The sequence below is a fragment of the Ornithorhynchus anatinus genome, chromosome 5 (genome assembly GCF_004115215.2).
Source record: "Ornithorhynchus anatinus isolate Pmale09 chromosome 5, mOrnAna1.pri.v4, whole genome shotgun sequence".
Classification (NCBI taxonomy): domain Eukaryota; kingdom Metazoa; phylum Chordata; class Mammalia; order Monotremata; family Ornithorhynchidae; genus Ornithorhynchus; species Ornithorhynchus anatinus.
Genome location: NC_041732.1, coordinates 97,826,716 through 97,850,183, shown reverse-complemented (window position 1 = coordinate 97,850,183; position 23,468 = coordinate 97,826,716). Strand labels below are relative to the sequence as shown.

At 43.0% G+C, this 23,468-nt stretch overlaps 1 protein-coding gene and 1 non-coding gene across 2 annotated transcripts in view; one reads left to right on the top strand and one right to left on the bottom strand.

Annotated features, from left to right (window-relative positions):
• The window catches only part of L3MBTL4 (L3MBTL histone methyl-lysine binding protein 4), a 437,216-nt gene that overhangs the window by 112,266 nt on the left and 301,482 nt on the right, over positions 1 to 23,468 (bottom strand). The window lies entirely within an intron of this gene.
• Positions 22,637 to 22,774, top strand: LOC114812616. Its single transcript, XR_003760267.1, has one exon. It is a non-coding gene; the product is annotated as a small nucleolar RNA SNORA7 (small nucleolar RNA).

Below are 23,468 nucleotides of genomic sequence, written 5' to 3'. Positions count from 1 at the left end.
TCCTCACCTCCGCCAAACTGATTCTCTTCCCCTCTTCAAAACCCTACTTAAAACTCACCTCCTCCAAGAGGTCTTCCCAGACTGAGCTCCCCTTCTCCCTCTACTCCCTCTACCACCCCCCCTTCACCTCTCCGCAGCTTAACCCTCTTCTCCCCCCATTTCCCTCTGCTCCTCCCCCTCTCCCTTGCCATCCCCTCAGCACTGTACTCGTCCGCTCAACTGTATATATTTTCACTACCCTATTTATTTTGTTAATGAAATGTACATCGCCTTGATTCTATTTAGTTGCCATTGTTTTTACGAGATGTTCTTCCCCTCGACTCTACTTATTGCCATTGTTCTCGTCTGTCCATCTCCCCGGATTAGACCGTAAGCCCGTCAAACGGCAGGGACTGTCTCTATCTGTTGCCAACTTGTTCATTCCAAGTGCTTAGTACAGTGCTCTGCACATAGTAAGCGCTCAATAAATAGTATTGAATGAATGAATGAACAAATACCCTCATTATAGTTATTATTATTATTCTCATCTCCCACATCCTATTTGCCTTCCCTATCATCTTCCCTATGCGCTTAGTCCTGTCACCTAAACACTTAGAAACCCAGTCCACCAATAGCACTTAGGTACATATAGTTAAACTCAGTTGCTTCTCATATCTATAATATTCTTTCATGACTGTTTCCCCTGCTAAACTATATCCCACTAGGAGATATCAGTATATATGTATGCACACATCCACACACACACATGCACAAATATACACGCATAAACACTCCTACCTCAAACCGTTCAAAATTCAACTGGAAGGTAGTTAAAATAAAAGTAGTTACAATAGAACAATTAACCTTCCAGAGAAGATATCACTACTTATCACATCAAATTAGGTTTGATAGTCCTAGTAAATGTTTTCTTTTTCAAATATGCCCGACTTGAACTGATTAAAACTTTGACAGCCTTGATTATGAGAAAGAGACTGCATCAATCATGAGCAAATGAGCGCAGCACGGAGCTTCATAAATCATTTGCTATGAAAACCAGACCAGTTCAGAGAAGACACTATATATATAGGAGTTTCAAGCCTTGGTGATGACACGAAATCATTAATCAAAGATGTTTTCTTCAATTCTCCTGCAGAACCAAGAGAGACATGGAGCTGTCTAACTGAAAGCCGGAAAGAAGGTATGGTTCTCTTAATAAGGAAAAGTCAGCACAAAAAAAACCTCAACTATTGAATCACAGGCAGCAGAAGATTACTCTTTCTAGGAGCATATGAGAGGATCCTTTCTTCGAGTCTATTATCTTCTCTTTCGAGAGAAGTGGAATTAACCAGAGAAAAAGTATCTTTTTGATATGGATGCTACTAGACAGTGATATTTATTGAGCACCCATTAGACTGAAAGCTCCTTGAGGACAGGGATGGGGGGATGACTACCAACTTTACTGTATTATTTTCTCCCAGGGACATAGTACAGTGCTCTGCACAGTTAGCATTCAGTAATTACCATTGTTTGAATTATTGATTGATAAGCTGAACACATATCAGGCACTATTTGCTTCAAAACTAAGAATGAGAAGCAGTGAGGCCTATTGGAAAGAGCCTAGGACTGGGAGTCAGAGAATTAAGGATCTAATTCTGGCTCTGCCAGTTGTCTGCCATGTGACCTTGGACAAGTCACTTCACTTCTCTGTGATTCAGTTACCCTATCTGTAAAATGGGGATTAAGACTATGATATCTAAGTGGAACAGGGACCCTATCCAACCTCATTACCTTGCACCTACCTCAGAACTTTGCACAGTGCCTGACACATAGTAAGCACCTGATAATAACAATAATAATAATAATGGTATTTACTAAGCACTTAACAAATACCATAAGAAAAAGCCATTGCGCTAAGGTCTTAATTTTTAGCGGTATTTGTTAAGTGCTTACTATGTGCCAGGCACTGTGCTAAGCACTGGGGTAGATACAGGCTAATCCTGTTGGACACAGTCCATACCCCCGACTAGACTGTGAGCCCGTCATTGGGCAGGGATTGTCTCTATCAGTTGCCGAATTGTACATTCCAAGTGCTTAGTACAGTGCTCTGCACATAGTAAGTGCTCAATAAATACTAATGAATACATGAATGAATGAATCCCACATGGGCCTCAGAGTCTCAATCCCCATTTTATAGATGAGGTAACTGAGGCCCAAAGAAGTGAAGTGAGTTGCCCAAGGTGTCACAGCTAAGTGATGGGGCTGAGATTAGAACACAAGTTCTTCTGACTCCCAGGCCTGGGCTCTATCCAATAAGCCACACTGCTACTTCCGGGATGCCTGCTAAAGGCCAGGGTGACCGCTTCGTCAAGCAGCATGGCGTTGCAGATGGAGCATGGATAGTGCATAGGATAGTGTGTCCAACCGAATTTGCTCGTATCCACTCCAGCGTTTAGTACAGTGCTTGTTATATAGTATGCGCTTCACAAATACCATGCTTATCGTTATTATCTGCAGTATACCCTCTAAAATACATATTTGCAGCACTATACTGAATTTAAGAGGAAAAATGGCAAAGTGTGAAGTTGTCCATCTGCTCTCACTCCCTCTTGGTCGTGATTAGCCCTGCCATGTCCCCCCTTCCCCGAGGGTCCTTCTTCCACCCCCCAAACCCAGCATTTTCTATGCCCACTGAGCCAGAGACAAAAGCTGCTCCCACATGCTCTTGGACCCCTCCAGACCCTCCAACACTTTCAGACTTTTTTGTGTACTTGTGTTATATTTTAACGTTTCACCACTTTTTATGTGTCCAGCTCCAATCTCTTCTGTCTTCTCAAAATCTTCAATTGTGAGCCCTCAGAGGGGCAAGAACCGTGTCGAATTCCTACCTGTCATCTCTCCCAGTGCTTAGTACAGTGCCCTGCACACAGTAAATGTGTCATGAATACTTCAACTATTACTACTAATACTACTCTTCCCATAAGCTTGTTATGGGAACAGGTCTACTACCTCTGTTATATCATACTCTCCGAATAGTAAGCACTCAATAAATATCATTGACTGATTGATTGATCCCCACATGGGAGAGGGACTGTATCAGATCTGATACTATGTTACCGTCTCCTGGGCTTAGTTAAGAGCTTAAATACATGGTTAGTACTTAAAAATACTATAATTAAGTTATCCACATTAGGCTTCTGGAAATTTCTAGCAAAAAGAGCAGGAGAGGAAAATCCATGCCAGGTTCTTAAAGAGGTGAAACTTTTGAAGGCACCTCTTACCCCTGAGCAACATCTTTCTTATCTCTTAGCTTTCTGGCCATTCATTCTCTGCAGGCTCCTCCTCCCACTCCCATCCACTAACTGTCAGGGCTCCTCAAGGGTCAGTTCTTGGCCCTCTTCTGTTCTCCATCTGTATTTACTCCCTTGGTGAACTCATTCGCTCCCACGGCTTCAAATATCATCTCTACACAGATGATACCCAAATCCACATCTCCTCCCCTGTTCTCTCCTCCCTCCAGGCTCATATCTCCTCCTGCCTCCAGGACGTCTCCACCTGGATTGTCTGCCCGCCACCTAAAACTCAACATGTCTAAAACTGAGCTCCTTATTTTCCCTCCCAAACCCTCTCCTTTCCCTTACTTCCCTGTCACTGTGGATGGCTGGCATGATCATCCTTACCCTCTCGCAGGCCCGCCACTTTGGTGTCATTCTTGACTCTGCTCTCTCATTCACCACACACATCCAATCCGTCACCAACACCTGCCGGTCTCACCTTCACAATATCACCAAGACCCACCCTTTCCTCTCTATCCAAACTGCTATCATGCTGGTACAAGCCCTCATATTATCCCAACTGGATTATTGTGTCAGCCTCCACTTTTATCTCCCGTTCTCCTGTCTCTCCTCAGTTCAGTCTAATCTTCATTCCACTGCCTGGATCATCTTCCTAGAGAAATGCTCTGGGCATGTCACTCCCCTCCTCAAAAACCTCCAGTGGTTGCCTATCAACCTTCACACGAAACAAAAACTCCTCACTTTTGGCTTCAGAGCTCTCCATCCCCTTGCCCCCTCCTACTTCACCTCCTTTCTCTCTTTCTACTGCCCATCTTGTACACTCTGCTCCTCTGCTGCTCACCTACTCACAGTCCCCTGTTCGCACCTGTCCTGCTGGTGACCCTTAGCCCACGTCCTACCGCTGTCCTGGAATGTCCTCCCTCCTCACATCCACCAAAATAACTCTCTTCCCCTCTTCAAAGCCCTACTGAGATCTCGCCTCCTCCAGGAGGCTTTCCCAGACTGAGCCTCCCCTTTCTCTCTGCTCCTCCTCTCCTCCCCCCCAACCCTCTTTCTCTTCCCCCTTCCCCTCAGCATTGTGCATATTTGTATATATTATTTATTACCCTATTTATTTTGTTAATGAGATGTATATCTCCATGATTCTATTTATCTTGATGTTGTCTTGTTTTGTTCTGTTTTGCATTGCTGCCTGTCTCCCTCATTTAGACTGTGAACCCATTATTGGGCAGGGATTGTCTCTATCTGTAGCCCGAATTGTACATTCCAAGAGCTTAGTAACAGTGCTCTGCACATAGTAAGTGCTCAATAAATATCACTGAATAAGTGAATGAATGAATGAATGAATGAATGAGAGTACAAAGGAATTTTTGTCCACAGAGAGCTGCCCAGCTTGCCCTGGCTATCTAGGGAAAGCCTGCCCTCAGGTCTTTCCAATATGGAACACCAGCACCAAGTATCTCAATGGTCACCAAATGGCCAGTGTCAGGGACAATGCACCAATGACATAGGTCCATTTTTTATGGTATTTGTTAAGCACATACTCTGTGCCAGGCACTGTATTTAGTGCTGGGGTACATACAAGCAAATCAGGTTGGACACAGTCTGTGGCCTCCATGGGACTCACAGTCCTAACCCCCATTTTACAGATGAAGTAACTGAGGCCAGAGATGTTACGTGACTTGCCTAAGGTCATACAGCAGACATGTGGCGGAGCTGGGATTAGAACTTGGGACTTTCTAACTTTCAAGCCTGTGCTCTATCCACTAAACAACACGACTTCTCACTTGAGGAGCGACCTAGTCCCCTCAAGGGGTTTACCGATATCATTGGGGAACAAAGGACAAATAAAATGGGGCTAAATAAGTACACTGGCTAATGAACAGGAGACAGAGGGGTGAGATGAGCAGCCACTTTGGGATGGAGAGGAGGAAATACGATACAGATGAGAAGTAGTGTGGCCTACTGGATAGAACCCAGGCTTGGGAGTCTAAAGGACCTACCTTGGTTTTAATCCCAGCTCCACCACTTGTCTATGTGACCTAGGGCAAGTCACTCACTTCTCTGTGCCTGTTCCACGTCTCTAAAGCAGTGTGGCTAAGTGGAAAGAGCACGGGCTTGGGAGTCAGATGTCATGCATTCTAATACCGACTCTGCCACTTGTCACCTGTGTGGCTTTGGGCAAGTTACTTAACCTCTCTGGGCCTCAGTTACCTAACTGGTGAAATGGGGATCAAGACTGTGAGCACCATGTGGGACAACCTGATTACCTTGTATCCTGCCCCAGGGCTTAGAACAGTGCTTTGCACATAATAAGCACTTAACAAATGCCATTATTATTATTAATAATAATAATAACAATAATAATAATAATGATTAAAATAGGGATTATGACAGTGAGCCCCATGTGGGACAGGGACTGAGACCAACCTGATTAGCTTGTATCTACCCCAGTGCTTAGTACAGTGCCTGACATGTAGTAAACACATAACAAATACCATTGGAAAAAAAAAGGATAAAAATATCAATCTGTTTAGAAGGGGCTCAGGGAAATTACTGGGAAAGAGAGCCTGGATGGAGTATCAGAGGGGAATTTAAGGCGGAAGTCCGGCCTGGAGGGTCCACTGAAAGTCCCTTCCCTGTGGGTAGGGAATGTGCCTGTTCATTATTATTTTGTACTCACCCAAATGCTTAGTACAGTGCTCTGCACACAGTAAACGCTCAAATATGACTGAATGAACGAATGAATGATATTGCTTACATGCAAAAAATGATCCTTTTACACTTAAATTATAAACACGACCTCCTAGAAACCTTCCTCTTTCTATTATGAGCAATAGAAGCTGCCCATTCTGTTTTCTCGCTAGCATTTGTCACCAGAGAATGTGAACAAAATTCAGTGCCCTTCCTGGCCAGATCACTTAAATACTATGTTTAAATTGGACAATCCAATACCACCTGAGTCTAGGCATTTAGGGAAAATACTGAAAGCCTCACTCCCCTTTCTTTTTAAAACACTCTTTTCCACCCACACTTCAATCCCAGGGCAAGCTCTGTGCAATTAATGAATACCATTAAAAAAGAAAAAAAAAGGGCTTGTTCAAGGTCACAGAGCAGAGAAATGGTGGAATGGGATTAGAACCCAGGTCCTCCTGACTCCCAGACCTGTGCTCTATTTATCAGGTTAGCTGGTAGTTTTGAAATTCTGTTTGGAGCACAAGTGTTTGTATGGACTACTTTTAGCAAAAGGTTCCTTAAAGGATGCATCATAAAACTGGACAGTGACTTATGGCATTGTTGTGGTTTAGCCCAACAAAAGTGCTTTATTGATCGACAGAGACACGGCGTGGCCTAGTAGAAAGAGTACGGGCCCCGGAGTCAGAGGACCTGGGCCCTAAACCCAGATCTGCCACTTGTCTGATATTTGACTGTGGGCAAGTCATTTATTCATTCATTCATTCAACAGCATTTATTGAGTGCTTACTATGTGCAGAGCACTGTACTAAGCGCTTGGAATGTACAATTTGGCAGCAGATAGAGACAATCCCTGCCCATTGATGGGCTTACGGTCTTATCTTCTCTGGGCCTCTGTTCCCTCATCTGCAGCATAGGGATTGAATATCTGTTCTTCCTCCAACTTAGACTCTGAGCTCCACATGAGACCCGATTACCTTGTATCTACCTCAGGGCTTAGTACAGAGGTGATGATGGTATTTGTTAAGCACTTACTATGTGCCAAGCACTGTTCTAAGCACCAGGGTAATGATAATAATAATAATGATATTTAAGCATGTACTACGTGCCAAGTACTGTTCTAAGCACTGGGGTAGATACAAGCTAATCAAGATTGTGCCATGTGGGGCTCACAGTCTTAATCCTCATTTTACAGATGAGGGAACCTAGGCACAGAGATGTTTAGTGACTTGTCCAAAGTCACACAGCTGACAAGTGGCGGAGCCGGGATTAGATCCTGTTACCTCTGACTCCCACGCCCGTGCTCTTTCCACTAAGACACTTCTGCTTCTGCTTCTCAGACCAGCAGCTAGAAGGATAGAGACCATAACAACGAGAACGGAAGAACCGCTAGAAAGGTTGTGGATTATGGCAGAGGACAGGACGTTCTGGAGAAAGTAAATCCTTGGAGGTGCTATGAATAGGAAACGACTTGACGGCACTTAACAATAGTAATAATCGATACAAGTTGATCGGGCTGGACACAGTCCCCTGTTCCACATGGGGCTCACAGTCTTAATTCACATTTTACAGATGAGGTAACTGAGGCACAGAGAAGTTAGGTGACTTGTCCAAGACCAAACAGCGGACAAGTGTGATTAGAACCCGGGGCCTTCTGACACCCAGGACTGTGCTCTATCCACTAGACAACACTGCTTTTTATGGTATTCGTTAAATGCATACTATATGCCAGGCACTGTTCTAAGTGCTGCAGCAGATACAAGGTAATCAGGATGGACACAGTCCCTGTCTCACACAAGACTCACAATCTTAATCCCCATTTAACAGATGAGTTAACTGAGACGCAGAGAAGTTAAGTGACTTGCCCCAGGTCACACAGCAGACATATAGCAGAGCCAGGAATAGAACGCAGATCTTTCTGACTCCTAGGTCCCTCCTCTATCCATAAGGAGACGTTGCTTCTCCATTAGTCCATTAGGGCACTGCTTCTCAGTCTTAGTACAGTGCTCTACACACAGAAGAATGCAGAAGAATGTTCTCTAAGGGCAGGGACTGGGGTCCACTAATCCTACTGTTCTTTCTCAAGTCTTAAATATAGTGCCCTACAGAGAATAGGAGCTCAACAAATACCACTAATTGATTGATTGATGACGGGAATACCGAAGCTTGAAAGATGAATAGTCTTGTCCAAAACTGCAAGTGCAGAACACTATAATAAATGCTTAGGAAAGTACAAAGCAGCAGAGTTGACACAGTGCAAGTCGGACATAGGATCAGAATTGCAACTGAGTTAATTTCTGAGCTCTATAATGAATTCCTATCTTAAAAAGCCAGTTCCTCATCTGTAAAATGGGGATTATATACCTCTTCTCCCTCTCCTCTAGACTGTGAGCCCTATTTGGGACAGGGACTGTGTCAGACCTGATTAACTGGTATCTTTTCCAGGGCTTAATACAGTGCTTGGCACAAAGTAAGCATTTAACAACAATAATAATAATGATAACAATGATTAAAACAATAATAATAATAATAATAATAATGTTGGTATTTGTTAAGCGCTTACTATGTGCCGAGCACTGTTCTAAGCGCTGGGGTAGACATAGGGGAATCAGGTTGTCCCACATGGGGCTCACAGTCTTAATCCCCATTTTACAGATGAGGGAACTGAGGCACGGAGAAGTTAAGTGACTTGCCCACAGTCACACAGCCGACAAGTGGCAGAGCTGGGATTCGAACTCATGAGCCCTGACTCCAAAGCCCGTGCTCTTTCCACTGAGCCACGCTGCTTCTGGAGGGCCCAAAATGTAAAGTTAGATGGGACGTAAATTATCCTCCCAAGGCTTTTTGTAAGAGAGAACTGCAAAGAACTAATTTTTATTAATAATAATAATTATAGCATTTGTTTAGTGCTTACTATGTGCCATGTTACTATGTTCTAAGCACTGGGGTACACACAAGGTAATCAGGTTGGACAGTCCCTACCTCACATGGGGCTTACATGCGTTTACCTTTGCAAAGCACTGTTCTAAGCACTGGGGGGATACAAGGTGATCAGGTTGTCCCACATGGGGCTTGCAATTTTAATCCCCATTTTACAGATGAGGGAACTGAGGCACAAAGAAGTTAAGTGACTTGCCTAAGGTAACACAACAGACAAGTGCAGAGCTGGGATTAGAACCAATGACCTTCTGACTCCCAGGCCCATACTCAATCCACTATGCCATGCTTCTCCTTGTGTTTGCTGTGGGCCATTACCTTAGCTGCTAGCTCAACATACTCTTTTGTAAAGTTTTCAGCTCCCCCCAACAATTGATGAAAAATATAAACTATGTGCAACTAGCCATTTATTGTGCAACTCCAACCAATTAACCATGGTAATAATAATAGTATTGGTATTTGTTAAGCACTTACTGTGTACCAAGCACGGTTCTAAACTCTGTCTCTGGAATGATAAAATATATTATTAACCTCAACACTATTTGCAGAGTACTGTACTAAACACTGGGAAAGAATCCACAGTCCCTGTCTCTTGGAGGGCTGAAAATCTAAAAATAAAAAAGGGGAAAGGGGACTGGTGACAGACAGATATGGAGAGATGAAACTAAAGGCACTAAAAGAACATAAAAAGGAAAACAAGGAACTGTAGGGTTCTACGTTTCAACCAGTTAAGAACAAGTTTCATTCATCCTGTAAAAGCTGATCACTTCTATTATTAAAACCTATATAGGGTTTTCAAGGACATACAATTCATTCATTCTATCGTATTTTTTGATCGTTTACTGAGTGTAGAGCGATGTACTCAGTACTTGGGAGAGTACAATGTAACAACAGACACATTTCCTGCCCAAACACCTCAAATGAATTAATGTCATGCAATATTTTTCAAAATACAATATCAACAAGTCCAAATATGCATAATAATTCTCAGCATTTGTCACCAGCTGAACAGAAATGACAGTTTCTTCTGTCATTCCAAAAAATTGGCCTTTCAAGATAGGGCTTCTATTTTTAATCGGAGTCTTCTCTTAGGAGAATACCTGGATTTAAAAATGAGTTCTGGAGAGGAAATCTGAATATTTCTCCTAGTTTTTCTCCAAAATTATCTTCTTAAATAAAATTAATTTAAATTAATTGAATTATCTGATTTAAATATATTGGAGTTACTTCTTGATTTAGCTCTTACCCTGCCCAAAATGAGAATAGAACGAAAGAGAAGCAGCATAGCATAGTGGATAGAGCACAGGCCTGGGAGACAGAAGGTCATGGGTTCTAATTCTGGCTCTACCACTTGTTTTCTTTGTGACCTTGGACAAGTCAATTCACTTCTCGGTGCCTCAGTTTCCTCATCTGTAAAATGGGGATTAAGACTGTGCTCCCTGTGGGACAGGGACTGTGTCCAACTTGTTTAATTTGAATCCACCCCAGTGTTTGAACTGTGCTTGGCACATAGTAAGTGCTTAATAAATATGATTATTATTAAGAATGAAGCCAGAGGCACCTGACTGGTAACTATTACGATACACCAGATCGTCCAAATTGAGCTTTGAAAGTTCAATCCCTAACCAACATCTAATTAAATTAGTTTTCCCACTTCTCTTCCATCTGCAGTGAGTTTCTGGGGGGAACAGAAGGATGAGATCAAGGCAGGTAAAACCGCATTACTAACTCTAGTCAATTAGGTTTCCATTAAAACCAAAAGTGTTCTTGAGTTCAGTGCAACTCATACATTTTTTGAAAGGTAAATTTCAATGCAAGCTGCAATACTGGGAACTTGAATACATATGCGATAATCAGTGCCCTGATTTGGGCACAACAAGAATATCTGCAGAATTTTTAAGTACAGGCAACTATTTTCAGAAACGAACCATCTTAAAACCTACAGGTTTTTCGATCGAGACACAGTTAAATCACTTGGCGAAGGGGAGGTGAAAAGAACTGGAGGAATCATTCAGTCCATAAAGGCCACTGCTTATGCAAGGGGTTGTTCAAGCTCATCACGTGTTGATAATTGGTTGTTTAAGGCACCTCAGCTTCCCAATGCATCACCACTGCAAACGACCTAGTTTCCCCACTGAGGCTTTCTGTATCTCATTCAAAAGTCCTCCCTTTGGAGCATTAACATTCCAATGCAGAAATGTACATACCCCAAGGCCTCTTTTTCCTCCGGACAGTAGGGGCAGCCACTGGGAAAGTCTGTCCCCTTCAATCAATCAATCAATCATGGTACTTACTGAGGCTTACTATGTGCAAAGCACTGTACTAAGAGCTTAGGAGAGTACAACAGAAGTGGTGGACATTTTTCCTGCCTTTAATGAGCTGAACATATGGAGTCCCTAGGGATTGAAACAGCATCAACGTGAGCTCTCTACCCACTGAACAATTCTAGGGGGCTTTGGATGCAACGGGACCCTCGATGACCTGGGGGGCAGCGGCCTCAACTTCCTCCTATTCCCCTTGACCACTGGACTTGTCAGACCCTCAACTTGGTCTTTTTTGTTGTTTTTTGTCTTTGTATCACTGCAGCCTCTAGACTGTAAGCTCGTTATGGGCAGGAAATGTGTCTGTTTATTGTTCTATTGCACTCTCCCAAGTGCTTAGTACAGTGCTCTGCCCACAGTAAATGCTCAATAAATAAACTTGACTGACTGATTTCATCTTTTACATCTTGTCCTTTGCCAAACTCTTCCCCATCTTATTCTAACTCTCTAACACAGGTCTAACACTCACCTATGTATCTTTCCTAGTACTTAGTTGAGTGTTGTGCCCACAGTAAAGTGCTTAATAAATAATATTTCTTCTTTTTCCACTACTACTACCACCATTATCAATCAGCCAATCATTGGTATTTATTGAGTACTTAATATGAGGACTAAATAAAATGGTATTTACTGAGTACTTTATTTGAGGACTAAATAAAATGTCCAATTTCAAGGTCTCTTACTATGTGCAGAGCACTCTATTAAGCACTTGGGAGAGTAATCACGATAATTGTAGTGTTAAGCGCTTACTGTGTGCCAGGAACTATAATAAGCAGTGGGGTAGATACAAGGTAATCAGGTTGGACACAATCCCCGTCCCACATGGGGCTCACAGTCTTAATCCCCATTTTACAGATGAAGTAGCTGAGATGAAGTGATGTGAAGTGACTAGTCCAAGGTCACACGCAGACATGTGGTAAGCCTCGATTAGAACCCACATTTTCTGAAACCCAGGCCCCTGTTTTTCCATTAGATCATGCTACAACACTACTTCTATTACTGAGGCGTAGTGGATAGAGCACAGGCCCGGGAGTCAAAGTCATGGGTTCTAATCCTGACTCTGCCACTTACCTGTGTGACCTCAGGCAAGTCATTTAACTTTTCTGGGCCTCAGTTGCCTCATGTGTAAGATGGGTATTGTCCACGTGGGACAGGGACTGTGTCTAACTTGATTTGCTCGCATCCATCCCAGTACTTAATACAGTGCCTGACCCTGTAAGTGCTTAACAAGTACCATAATTATTATTATTGTTATCACTAGTTATTAGGGTTCTTCTCTTTCATAGTAAAGCACTGTAAGCTGGCTTCTTGTGCTCAGCATCACCTGTCTCCCTTGTTGAATTTAACGGCCACAGAGCACACATGGATCCTGAACTTTATATTTAATTGCTAACAGATAATCCTTGGGGCTTCTCTACTTAGATGAGTGGGTTTGGAAGCTGCTGTTTTGGTGCTGAGCTGGGCTGTAAAATAAAATGTCCAATTTCAAGGTCTCTGAGTCAAGAAGACTTAGCTCCAGAGCTTCTCAGGGCCTCGGAGGAGTATGAAAAATGAAAGAGTGGCTGACTTTTCTCGTGGGAGGCTGGATGTGCAAAGGGAAAAACAAACAGCTCCTTGAGAAAAACCTGCAAAGTCACCTAGTTCTTAATGGAAGGCACTTTCCCAATGGCACCGATAGAGGATTTCGGCATGCATTTTCAAGGACAATAAATAATAATTATTAGGGTTTTGTTAGTGGTTACTATGTAATAATAACAATAATAATAATGATTTTTCTTAAGCACTTACTATGCCAAGCACTGTTCTAAGCACTGGGGTAGACATAAGGTAATCAGGTTGTCCCATGTGGGGCTCACAGTCTTAATCCCCATTTTAAAGATGAGGGAACTGAGGCACAGAGAAGTTAAGTGAGTTGCCCAAAGTTACACAGCTGATAAGTGGCAGATCCAGGATTAGAACCCACGACCTCTGATTCCCAAGCCCGTGCTCTTGCCACTAAGTCACGCTGCTTCCAGACATCTTATTAAGGTCTGGGGTGGATACGAGCAAATCGGGTTGGACACATTCCCTTGTCCCGTGGGGGGCTCACGGTTTCAATCCCAATTTTACAGATGAGGTGACTGAGGCCAGAGAAGTGAAGTGACTTGCCTGAGGTCGCACAGTGGACATGTGGCAGAGCTGGGATTAGAACCTAAAACCTTCTGACTCCCAGGCCCATGCTCCATCCATTATGCCATGCACAGATGAACTGAACTTAGTGGATCGGGCTGGTGTCCGAGCAGGGCTGAACTGGGCTGAGCCTGGAAGACACACTGGTGGAGGTGGTCAGGGATGGAGCTGTGGAGGGGTTGCCATGGAAACGGCAGCCAGTGAGAGCAGAGCTTCTGTTCCTCCACCCTTTCCCTCGTCTTCCCGCCTCAAGCCTTCAGTTAGGAAATGATACTAACAATAATAATAACTGCGGTATTTGTTAAGGCAGGGAATGTGTCTGTTCATTCATTCAGTTGTATTTAGTGAGCACTTATTCTGTGCAGAGCACTGTACTAAGCGCTTGGAATGTACATTTTGGCAACAGATAGAGACAATCCCTGCCCAACAACGGCCTGTTTATTGTTAAATTGCACTCTCCCAAATGCTTTGTACAGTGCTCGGCACACATTAAGCAATCAGTAAATATGCCTGAATGGATGAACAAATGAATATTTGCCAGGCACTTTTAGTAAGCGCTGGGGTAGATACAAAGTAATCGGGTTAGACACAGTCCCTGTCCCTTGTGGGGCTCACAAGCTTAATCTCCATTTTACAAATGAGGGAACTGAAGCACAGAGAAAGTAAGACTTCCCCAGGAAGGTTCTCACAACCAATCAATTAATCAAAAATGGTATTTAATAATAATAATGGTGGTACTTGTTAAGTGCTGGGGAAGAAGCAAGAAAATAGGGTTGGACACCTTCCCTGTCCCACGTAGGGCTCATGGTCATAATATCCATTTTACAGATGAGGTAACTGAGGTCCAGACAAGTGAAGTGACTTGCCCAAGGTCACACAGTGGACGAATGGTGGAGCCAGGATTAGAACTCGGGCTCTTCTGACTTCCAGGCCCGTGCTCTATCCACTAGACCATGCTGCATCTCTAAGTGTGAACACTTAGAGATTTGTTGAGCGCTTACTGTGTGCAAAGCACCGTACTAAGCACTTGGGAGAGTAAAATATAACAGAGTGGGTGGCTGTCTTCCCTGCCCACAACAAGTTCAGAGTCTAGAGGGTGATAGAGCATTAGTGGAATCTAATCTCTCTAGACTGTGAGCTCATTGTGGGCAGGGACTGTGTCTATTTGTTATACTGTACACTCCCAAGTGCTTAGTACAGTGTTTTGCACACTGTAAGCTATCAATAAATATAATTGAATGAATGGCCCCGCCACTTGTCTATTGTGAGACCTTATGCAAGTAACTTAACTTTTCCGTGCCTCATCTGTAAAATGAGGATGAAGACTCTGAGCCCCATGTGAGACGCAGACTGTGTCCAACTTGACTGACTTTTATCTACCCCAGCGCTTAGTACAGTAACTGGTATGTAGTAAGCACATAATAAACACCATAAAATACAGATATTAGTTTCAATAAATAAATAATTGGGTATGTACATAAGTGCTGTATATAAAAGAAGTAGCATGGCCTAGTGGATAGAGCACGGACTTAGGAGTCAGAAGATCATGGGTCCTAATCCCAGTTCTGCTACTTTTCTGCTGTGTGAACTAGGGCAAATCACTTCACTTCTCTGTGCCTCAGTCCTCTCATCTGCAAAATGGGGACTGTGACTGTGAGCCCCACGTGGGATAGGGCCTGTGTCCAACCTGATATACTTGTATCCACCCCAAAGCTGAGTACATAGTGGGTGCTTAACAATAACAAATACCATTATCATTATTATTATTATTATTGTGGTGCTGAGGGAGTTGTGAATACAGGGTACAAATCAAGTGCAAGGTGATGATGATGATGGTATTTGTTAAGAGCTTAATATGCGCCAATCACTGTTCTAAGTGCTGGGGTAGATATAAGGTAATCAGGTTGTCCCATGTGAGGCTCACCGTCTTAATCCCCATTTTACAGATGAGATCACTGAGGCACAGAGAAGTTAAGTGACTTGCCCGAAGTCACACAGCTGACAAGTGGCGGAATTGGGTTAGAAGCCATGACCTCTGACTCCCAAACCCATACTCTTGACAATAAGCCACGCTGCTTCTCACGGAATGGAAGAAGAGAACATGAGGGCTTAGTCAGGGAAGGCCTCTTGGAGGAGATGTGCTTGGAGGCCCTGTGCGTGGGAAGTGGCCCAGGCCTTGCCAGATTTTCCCAGGGAGAAATGGGGGCAGGGGGCAGGTGACACTACTGTTACTTCTGTTTGCAGGGAGCTGGAATCTGCTGCTTATCCAGAAGCAGCCTGACCTTGTGGAAAGAGCACGCACCTGGTAGGCAGAGGACCAGGGTTCTAATCTTGTCTCTGCCTGTTGCTTATTGTGTGACCTTGGGCCAGTCATTTCACTTTTCTGTGCCTCCCTTCTCCTGATCTCCCTCCTACTTAGACTAAGAGACGCAGGTGGTATGGTATAGTGGATAGAGAATGGGCCTGGGAGTCAGAAGGTCATGGATTCTAATTCCGGCTACACCTTTTGTTTGCTGTGTACCCTCGGGCAAGTCACTTTGCTTCTCTGTGCCTCAGTTACCTCATCTGAGACTGTGAGCCCCACATGGGACAGGGACTGTGTCCAACCCGATCAGCTTGCATCCACACCAGTGCTTAGTACAGTGCCCGGAATCTAGTAAGAGCTTAACAAATGCCGTCAATTATCAATTATTATTATCACTGAGAACTCTGTTCAACCTAATTGGCTTGTATCTACCCTAGCGCTAAGAACAATATTTGACACATAGTAAGCGCTTAACAAATACCATTTAAAAAAAAAAGAAGGGGACCAACTGGAACATAGCCTTTAGACACGGAAACTACATGCTTTTCATGTGGGACGTGGGCGGGGAATGAGAGACAGCGGAGTACCCAGATAGGGCTGGAATTGGGAAATGGATAACAAGGAAGGCAGAAGAGCATTTTAAGGACGCCATGAAACAAAGGCTCAGATGGTTCTTCATCCCAGCTGAAAACTGGGAGTCAACCTCTGATGACAGAGCAGCAAGGTGCCCTTCATCAAAAAGGGAGTGGCTTGTTTTGAGCAAAGGCTTAGGATGGAAAGACAGATGAGGAGGCAAAAAACAAAACAAAACTGTGCTAGGTGCTACAAACGTTACATCCAAATACACAACAAGGGACTATTTTTTGTGTGACCAATGGGGCCAGGACTGTGAATCACAGACTGGCCATTTTGGTTCCACAAGCAGTTGTAGATGAACTTTACTATCTTCTTAGTTGTCAGTGACTACTAAGGACAGCATATATATATATAATTATTATTCATTCATTCAATAGTATTTATTGAGCGCTTACTATGTGCAGAGCACTGTACTAAGCGCTTGGAATGAACAAGTCGGCAACAGATAGAGACAGTCCCTGCCGTTTGACGGGCTTACAGTCTAATCGGGGGAGACAGACAGAATTGTTATTACTATATATTATAAATATAAATATTTATATATCTACATAGTGTATGTATATAAGTATAAAGGTATACATATAGATATATTATCTGTCCTTCATAGCCATAAATACATTTATACATTATTTATAGTATTTATTAGTTTTATTAGTTTTCCTTATATTTACTTTATTTCATTAGTTTATTTTATTAGTTTTCCTTCGCAGTCATAGACAACTAAGAAGATAAATATTTAGTAGTTTGGTTGGCCGGGGCGAAGAAGGTTTATCGAGGTTGTCAGGGTCTGAGCTACATCTACATAAAATACAGTTTTTTCTACGTTTCAAGATTCAGTGAATAAGAACCCAGGGCACTGGAAATCAAGAAATGAGGTCTATTACTTTAAAGGGAAAGCACATTTCACTAATCAGGAAACATGCAGCAACACTATGAAATTATTTTGCAATTGCACATGCTATAAATCCTCAGAATGGTCCCCATGCAAGCAGATATGGGAAAACACATTTAGGAGGCAATAAACTCCATCACAAAATTCCGGCATGTCCATTTCCCTCTGGATATTAATTGTATTTGAAGGCTCCATTTAATGCCCATATGTAACGTTGGTTTCATTTCCCTGCCTGTTCCTCTGGAACTGTTAAAAGGGACTTCCATTCTATGTTTTCCGGTAGCCCTGGATTTTAATAGAAGCAATTTCATTAGAGTGGCAAATGATATTTGTAACCTGGAAATCACTGCAAACATCTGAATTATAATTAACTAGAAAAATGACTCAGGCTTTAGCTGGGGCTGGGCAGACACATACCTGAAGTGCTCAATTTCCCTTCCTGTTCCTAGAAAACGTTTAGTCACCCACAGATGTACACACATACATACACACAGCCCCAGTACACACCGGTGTACATGCACACACATGTACAAAACACCCACATACTCATACACATGCACACACACTCATCACCAAGAGCCATTATGGTCAGTCAGTGACTTGTATTCATTGAGTGCTAACTGTTTACAGAGCACTGAACTAAGCATTTGGGAGAGGACAATATAACACTATAATAGACATATTCCCTACCCACAACAAGCTGACAGTCTACAAAGGGAGACAGTCATATAAATAATTCTGATGCGCACACAGAGACATAAGTTGAATGTGACATCTCCAGAGCACAGCAGGCCAGCCGAGGCAGGAACAACAAAGAGAAGCTTTAGCTCCTTCTGACGCCATTCATTCATTTCATTCAATCGTATCTGTCGAGCGCTTTCTGGGTGCCAAGCACTATACTAAGCGCTTGGGAGAGTACAATCCAAAAACAGACATATTCCCTGCCCACAGTGAGCTCACAATCTAGAGGATCTTGGTGGGGCCTCGGATTTCTTAGCAACAGTGCCGCCTCTGAGCCTTTCCTTGCGGCAGCAGGGTTGGTTTCTTTTCTTACTTGATCGTTTTTCTCCTGCTGGATTCCATTCTTGGGAAGCCAGAAGTGGCAGGGTGATCAGCAGTGATGCTTCCTACCTTCTGCTCTGTCCCTTGCTGGCTTTCCCCTTGCCATTCTTGGCCCAGCCAGGAGCCCAACTAGAAGAGTCACTTGCATTTATTGAGCGCTTGCTGTGTGCAAGCACAGTACTAAGTGTTTGGGGAGTAGAATATAACAGAGTTAGCAGGCGTACTCCCTGACCACACTAAGCTTACAATCTAGAGGGAGAGACAGACACTCATATAAATAGATCAACTACAGATATGTACATTCATTCCTTCACTCATTCAATCATATTTCTTGAGAGCTTACTGTGTACAAAGCATGCGCTTGGAAAGTACAATACAGTAATAAAGAGAGATATACCACAACGGGCTAGGATATAAGTGCTGAAAGGCTGGGAAGGGGAATGAATAAAGGGGAGCAAGTCAGGGCAATGCAGAAGGGAAGAGGAGAAAAGGATCGGACGGCTTAGACAGGGAAGGCATCTTGAAGGAGGTGTGCCTTCAATAAGACTTTGAAGTGGGGGAAAGTAATTGTCTGTTGGATTCGAGGAGAGACGGTGTGGCCTACTGGATGGAGTGCAGCACTGGAAGTTAGGATACCTGGGTTCTAATCCCACCTCTGACACAATAATAACAATAACTATGGTATTTGTTAAGAGGTTACTATATGCCACGCTCTGTTCTAAATATTAGGGTAGATACAAGATAATCAGGCCCCATATGGGTCTTACAGTCTAAGTAGGAGGGAGAACAAATATTGAATCCCCATTTTGCAGATGACAGAACTGAGGCACAAAGAAGTTAACTGACTTGTCCAAGGTCACACAGCAGGTATGTGGCGGAGTTGGGATTAAAACACAGATCCTCTGTCTCCCAGGCCCGTGCTCTACTAGACCATGCTGCCTGCTGTGTCAAAACTTTTCTGTGCCTCAGTTTCTTCATCTGTAAATGGGGTTTAAATACCCTTTCCCCCCCCTCCTTACAACTCTGAGTGATGTTGGTCAGGGGCTGTGTCTGATCTGATCCTACATTTACCCCAGCACTTAACAGAGGGTTTGGCACATAGTAAGGGCTTAACAAATATTATCATTATCATTAATAATGATAACAGAAGTCCTAGTTGCTGCCACAATTCCAGTCATATTGGTCAAGGTGTGCATAATCAAATTTGGGGCTGGATTGTTGACTAACTGTAAATCACTCATCAGTGGCATTTATTAAGCACTTACTGTTTGTCGACTACTGTACTAAGCACTTGGGAGAATGTAATAAGACCAAGAACATCCATCCTGCACTTTAGGTCACCAAAGGAAGATACAGAATTAGGAAGTTCATATATGGGCATGGAATGTGAGTGCATAGAGATTTACTGAGTGCTTACTATGTGCAGAGCACTGTACTAGGCACTTGGCAGAGTGCAATATAACAGAGTAGGCAGATGTTACCTGCCCACAGTGAGTTTACAGTCTACAGGAGGAGACAGACATTAATATAAATAAATTAGGTATATGTACATAAGTGCCATGGGGCTCATGGTGGGGGGAATAAAGCCTGCAAGTCCAAAAGGGAGTGGTAGAAGAGGAAATGAGGGCTTAGTTTTGGAAAGCCTCAAAGAGGAGATGTGCTTTCAGTAAGGCTTTGAAGGTGGGGAAAGTCATTGTCAGGTATGGAGAGGGCATTCAGGACAGAGGCAGGTTGTGGACGAGGGTTCGGTGGTGAGGTAGATGAGACTGAGGTACAGTGAGTAGGTCGGCATTAGAGGAACAAAGTGTGTGGGCTGGGTTGGAGTAGGAGAGTAGCGAGGTGAGGTAGGAGGGGGCAAGGTGATTGAAGGCTTTAAAGCTGATGATGTGGAGTTTCTGTTTGATGTGGCGGTGGGACGAGCAACCTTTGGACTTTCTTGAGGAGTGGGGAAACATGGACTGAATGTTTTTATAGAAAATATGATCTGGGCAGCAGTATGAAGTATGGACTGAAGTGGGGAGAGACGGGGAGGTCAGCAAGGATGCTGATCCAGTAATGAAGGATAGGATAAGTGCTAGGATTAATGAGGTAGCAGTTTGGATGGAGAGGGGATGCATTTTAGCCATTTTGAAGATGAACCAACAGGATTTGGTGACAGATTAAAAATGGTGAATTAGATAGATGTGTCGAAGATAATGCTAAGGTTATGGGCTTGAGGGAGAGGGAAGATGGCGGCACTGTCTACAGTGAAGGGAAAGTCACATAGTTTCAATCTGTGTTCACTATGGGATAGCAAGTTAATTCCCTTTCCACAGGCTACATCATAGATACCGTTTAATCAGACTGTTTACAGGAGGCTAGAAATACAGAAAAGTTGAGTCCAAAATCAGTAGTTCAATGCAGACTACACTGAACTATGAGGTTCAGAAATTCGTCATTTTCAGAAATTCACAGAAAACTCCTCAAAAAGATGGCACTTTGATAATGGTACTTCAAAGTCATGCTTTTAAAGGCAAATGTTCTAGCGTCCTTAACAGCAAGGATATAAAATAAAGTGCCTACATAGACAAAGAAATTAACTATAAATCAGTCATATTTTTTGAGCGTTTATTCCATGTAGAGCACTGTACTAAGCCCTTGGGAGAGTACAATATAACAAAGTTGGCAGACACGGTCCCTGCCCACAACAAGCTTACAGTTTAGAGAGAGAATCAATTTGTCAACCTGAGTTAGCAAAAGAAAGACAAAGCAGGAGACTGCTTCTTATTCTGAAATTTACTGGGCTCAGCTCAGCTTTCAGGCTCAGCTTTCTTTTTGCAAGCACATTGTCCTTTTACTTTTCATCTCTGAGTACGCTCATTAAACTTCTTCCAAAATGTGCAGGACACCAGTCATTTGCAGGTACACAGTATACTGTAGTGGGTGATAATCTGTTTTTTCTCCTCCTTTGAAAGAATGGCTGACATAGATATGCCCATGCTTTTCTAAAATGAAAATGAGCTGGAGCAATCAACTCTAACTAGACAGCATAATGTCACCTCAAGGAAAAACTTTCAGGCCAAGTAGGAAGCAACTTTCAGCTGAAGAAAGCAGAGTCTAGCATCGAGGAAATAAGAATGTCAGAGGTGTTGAAATATTTTTCTGATAACAGGCTTCATTGCCCATGTTAAGCATGAAGCAAGACTCTCAAGCTTTCCAAAACTGACATTCTCAGCCATTTTTAAACTGAGATTTTGGCAATGAACCTAGTGGAGGGAGCATCTGTGTTTAGGTACTTATTTCTCCTGAAGCAGGTCCCCTGATTAAGTGTACTTTCAAGAGAAGAATGACTTTTCTTACAGTGGTATACAAAAGGACTCGTGCATGACCTAGTTGATAAAGCATGGGCCTGGGAGTAAGAAAGACCTGTTCTAATCCCGGCTCCCCTATTTGTGTGCTGTGTGATCTTGGGCAAGTCACTTCACTTCTCTGTTTGGTAGATATGTTGGTAGTTATCTCATCTGTAAAATGGGGATTACGACTGTGAGCCTCACGTGTGACAGGGACTGTGTCCAACCTAATTAGCTTGTATCTACCCCAGAACTTAGAACAGTGCCTGGTGCCTAGTAAGTGCTTAACAAATATAATTTTTTTAAAAAACAAGAGCAAAGGAACATTTCATCTGACAACAAATCCAGTGCATATGATAGGGGGTGACTTTGTCTTAAATCCCAAACCAATCCCACCCTTTAATTTATTCCTCTTGTATTGAGGGGAATTTCCTAGACAAAAACCTCCACAATAATAAAAATGATAATAATTATGGTATTTGTTAAGTACTTACTATGTGCCAGGCACTGTTTTAAACAATGGGATAGATGCACGGTATGGTTGTTCAACAAAGGGCTCACGGTCTTAATCCCCATTTTACAGATGTGGTAATTGAGGCACAGTGCTTGACACATAGTAAGAGCTTAACAAATATCATAACCATCATCACAGAGAAGTTAAGTGGCTTGCCCAAGGTCACACAGCTGACAAGTGGTGGAGCCGGAATTAGAATCCACCTCCTCTAACTCCCAAGCCCACGCTCTTTCCAAAAACCAAATTACTTCCCCGAGACTACCAATGAACTACAATAGACAGACAATTTGATAATAAATTCTGGCCCCATATGGAACAGAAAACATACTGTGTGTGGAAATTTAACAAAAAGGAGGAAAAAAGGTGGTTTCAGCTTGGAAGAGTAAAAATGAGAGTAAGAGTAAAAGATCAGTCTGCTCCCTATTTACCATATTTACTCACATAATTGCCTCTGCTAGTCCCCACGCCCCAACCATTTATTTGAAGAGGGTATACATTTCTTTCCCCTCTCAAAGGGTTGCACCTGGAGAATTTCCAGTACTTTTCCAGTCTCGGCTATGGGAGGGACAGTCAGGCAGAGGCCTACCCATTCCATTACTAGCTTGGGCAGTGGCTAGCGAGTGGAAGGCAATCTGCTACAAGCCAAAACTCACCCATGCTGGGCAGCAGCGACATGGGAGAGAGTGGAGGGTGGAGACTCGAGTTTACTGCATGGAAGAGGGCACTTCTGTATTTTTACCAAGAAAAACTCTCTGGATACATTACTAGACTGAATGTAGATGGAGAGCAGCGCGTTCCGTGAGAGATGTGTCCATGCTGTCTCTATGGGCTGGAAACGACTCGATGGCATAAGACAAGATATGTTTCTTTGGATATTTTGCACCACATACTAATAATTATAAGCAGTTGGACTGGGTAGGAATGAACAATCATATTTATTGACTGATTACTGTGTACACAGTACTATACTAAGCAATCGGGAGAGTACACGATAAGAGCTGAAAGACACATTTCCTGCTTAAAGTCTAGAGGAAAAGGGACAGAATGAAGAAATGCTGAAGAGATAAGTTTGGGCTAGGGAAGGGGAGTATTTCTCCAAAATGATCTTGCTCTGGAGTAGGAAGTGCAGAAGAGAAGAGGGGTTACTGTCATTTATTGAAAGACTATTGTCTGCTGCAAGTCGAGACTGCAATAGAAATAATCGATTGATTGGTCAATCAATGGTAATTATTGAGAGCTTACTATGTGCTGAGCATTGTTTTAAGGATTTAGGAGAGTACAATATAACAGAGTTGGTAGACATGATCGTTGCCCACAAGGACCTTAGTCTACAGGAA